Source organism: Elephantulus edwardii, unplaced genomic scaffold (genome assembly GCF_000299155.1).
Source record: "Elephantulus edwardii isolate Elephantulus edwardi_28Jun2011 unplaced genomic scaffold, EleEdw1.0 scaffold00240, whole genome shotgun sequence".
Classification (NCBI taxonomy): domain Eukaryota; kingdom Metazoa; phylum Chordata; class Mammalia; order Macroscelidea; family Macroscelididae; genus Elephantulus; species Elephantulus edwardii.
This window is the reverse complement of record NW_006399990.1, coordinates 2,167,915-2,171,972: the sequence shown is the minus strand read 5'-3', so window position 1 is coordinate 2,171,972 and position 4,058 is coordinate 2,167,915.

Genomic DNA, 4,058 nt, shown 5'->3' with positions numbered 1-4,058 from the left:
GTCACACAATATTGGAAGTTGTAAATCAAGTAAACTAGTGATTGAAAAACAACTTAGCTGACTCACAAATGACTTTTCATCAACCATGTAGAAAGTTGAGAAGCAACCTAATTTACTTCGAAAATCTTCAAAAGGTTTGAGAATAGATAATTCGTAAACTTAATCTAAAGGCAGGGATAAGTCAAGAGGATGGGTGAAATTAGATTCTCAGATCCTCTGCCCAATACTTTCAGAATATTGGACTTCTTTTCCTGGAATATGCAATGTGTCAAATTTGTTCTTAAGATGATCTCTAAATTCAGGAAGGAGATACCCACAGCCTTGCTCACTGAAACTCAGGAGGACCTGAAGTGCTTGCTGCAGAAGGTCAAGGACTATAGTCTTCAATATGGATTGAAGTTCAACATCAAGAAGACAAAGATTCTCACCACTGGGCCAATTGGCAGCAACATGATAGATGGAGCAGAGATTGAGGTTGTTAACAATTACAGCATGCTCATCCACAATCAACACTTTTGTTACCAGCAGTCAGGAAATCAAAAGACAAATTGCATTAGGTAAATCTGCTATCAAGGACTTTTCCAGAGAACTCAGAAGCAACAATGTCAGTCTGAAGACTAGATGCTTCTGATCCAGGTAATGATCTTTGCAATTATTTGATATGCATCAAAGAGCTGGACAATGATTAAGGATGACAGAAGAATCGATGCTTTTGAGTTGTGGTGCTGGAGAAGACTGCCAAGAAAACAAATAGGTGTGTCTTGGAAAGGGTGAAACCAAGTATTTCCTGGGAGGCTAGGATTTTGAAGCTCTATCTCACATACTTTGGGCAAGTGGCCAAGAGGGACCAATCCTTGGAGAAAGACATCTTGCTCAGAAGGGTAGAGGGAGAGTGCAAGTGAGGAAGTTTCTGGATGAAATAGATTGATACAGTAACTGGGGCAATGAAGGTAGGTGTGTTGGGGTCAGTGGGACTGGCTCAGAACAGTGCCGGCTTCAGAGCTCTTGTACATAGTGTCGCTGAGTCACAGGCGACTTGACAGCACATAGCAATAACAGCATATCCAAGGTCATGCTTTAGTTCTAGTGTACTTGTTTTTCTTTTCCTCAGCTTCAATTTGAACTTGCATATTCATTGAACACTAATGAATGAAGACTAGATAAATAGCAGAATGATATCTGGGAGGTAACACATGGCGGCGGAAACCACAAAAATGCAAAAGTAATTTAAAAGACAACAAAGAAAAATAAAAATGAGAATTAGAAGACAATGTGAAAGTTGTTTTTGAATGCAGATTGTTATTGTGTGTACCGTCAAGTCACAACTGACTCATAGCTGACCCTCCAACCGGTTTTCAGAGGCAGTTAATCTCATTGGAGGAGACTGTCCATCCTCCCACGGACAGCAAGCTTTTAAAAGATGGTGGTTTGCATAGAGAAGTGTACTCGGGGTGGGGGGTGGGGGGAAGGGACGTGGAAATTGTATACTAATGAAGGAAGTTTTTTTCTTTTTCTCTCTTCGGAGGGGGAAGCGAGCTGGTGGGGAGGGGTGGGTAGGGAGAAAATTGTGGCAATAAATAAATGGAAATCCAAAACCTCTGTAAAAAAAATTAATTAAAAAATTAAAAAAAAATGGTGGTTTGGGTTTTTATTTTATTCTTGTTCTATACCACTGATTAGGATCCAATTGGTACAGAAGCAGATTGCTCCTCCTTCTCCAGCGGAGCATCTGGTGAATTCAAACCTTGTGCCTTCAGTATTGCAGCACAGCTTCTTGCCACTAGGCCACCAGAGCTCCCTAAGGACTGCAAGTTTGGGGTTTTTAAAAAAATTTTTTTTAATTGTTCTTTTAATGACAGTGTACAAAAAAGTTACATTTTCATTCATTGTTGCACATTTTTACCTCCTCTTCCCTCCCTTCCCATTTACCTTGTTTTTTTAAATATTCATTCATTGTTACACAATTGCACACACACACACACACACACAGAGAGACACACACACACAGAGTCCTCTGTACCTCTTATTCTGGGGCTATTGTTTGTTCATATAATGCCAAATCACACATTCCTTTAAACAGTTCTTGCCCTCAACTGTTCCAAGAGTGAACATTATCTTTTTAATTGAGATTTTAATGGAAGTTTATTGAGAACTTGGATTTCCATTCATTCATTGTTGCACAGTTTCTTCCCTGCCTCACCCAGTTAACTTTTCTCTTTGAAAAAACAAATCCTTCATTGTTGTACAATCTCCCATCCCCAGTCCACTTTACTATTCAGCTCTTATTCTGGACTGTTGTCATGCAAATAATACCTAATCATATATTTCTTTTAAGCCATTCTATACCTCATATAGGGTCGTTATTAGTCGCAAACGACTCGACACTTGACGGCACATAACAACAACAACAACAACAACATACCTCATCTGCTTCAATGCAGTGTACATTATTTATCCCTTCTTTTCTTAGATTCCCCAACCCCCCATGTCCGTCCTGTTCTAGAACAGTGGTATTATGTAGTATTTGTGCTTTTGTGAGAGAGATATTTCATTCAACATAATGTCCTCCAGGGTTACCCATTTTGTAGATTCCATGAGGTCCTTGATTTTCAGTGCTGCATAGTATTATATTACATTGTGTGAATATACCACAGCTTCTCTATCCATTCATTTGTTGATAGGCACTTGGGTTGTTTCCATCTCTTGACATGCAAGCTTTTAGGATTATAGTGCAGCTCCTTACCAGTAGGCTAACAGAGCTCCCAAATGTGGATTAGCTAAAATTAATTAAAAATTGTATTAATAAGGGAGGGTACGAGAGGGAGGAAAATGTGCAACAATTAATGAATGAATGAAAACCTAACTTTTCTGCAAACTTTCCTTAAAATCACAATTTTAAAAATTGATGAAATAAAAGAACTGAATAGATTTCAAAGTATAAGTTTAGAAGACAAAGTTATTATAATGAAAACACCTAGAATTATAAAATCAAAAGTGTAGAATCTGTTATTTCTCAAGCAGAGTAAAACTGAGGAAAAATTCAAGCCTCGAATTGCAATATTAGAGGATTCACTGGTGAGCGAAGGAATAGTATTACAAATATAAAAAAAAAACAAAACCTAAAAAAAAAGAGTAATACAGGTGGAATACACAGAGTCATCTCCAAAGGTGGTACATGATCAATAATTTACAGTATTTAAGGAAAATGTCCAAGCTCCACTGAAAAATATTCTGGGAATTAAAGGAATATGAATTGAGGTATTTTAACAAATGGATGCAATGCTGGAAGTGCTATGCTAAGAAATACGGAGGACAGCTACCTGGAAGGAAGAAATCCCTAGTGTTGTCCACTCCAAAGAAAGGTTATTGAACAGAATCTGGAAAATCTTGAACAATACCACCAATATCACATGCAAGTAAAATATTGTTGGAAATACTTCAGAAATGGGTGCCGCAATACATCAACAGGGATGTAAGTCCGACTCGGATGATATGCAATGAGAGATATCACTGCTGGTTTGCATGTTGCTATGATATTGAACAGATTTCAATCAAGCTTCTATACAAATACGGACTGAGAAGAAAGGCTTGGTGATCTAATTCCAAAAATTAACCAGTGAATCTGGATGGGAAAGAACTGGGTAGTGTTTGATTCTCTTGCATGTAGGTGCATAAGCCAGACACTCAACAGTATCTAAAAATAAGAACAGTGCTAGAGGGGAATCTCCTCTCCTTTCTCTTTCACAATTTACTACTGTTGTTATGTGCTGTTAAATCTGAACTGACTTACATCTAACCCTTCAACAGTTTTTTGGAGACCACATATTGCACAGGAGGGGACTGTACATCTTTCACCTGCAAAGCAGCCAGTAGATTTGAACCTCATGCTTTTGGTTTGCCAGTGAAGCTCTGAAACCACTAGGCCAGTGGAGCAAATTTGAGAAGGCTTTTACTAGAACTCTTTACTTTCTCACATGATAATCTTTGTGTCCTTACCTTCCCTTTCTGTTTCTTACTCATTCTTCAAAATCCACAGTATTCCTAACCATCACCTCCCA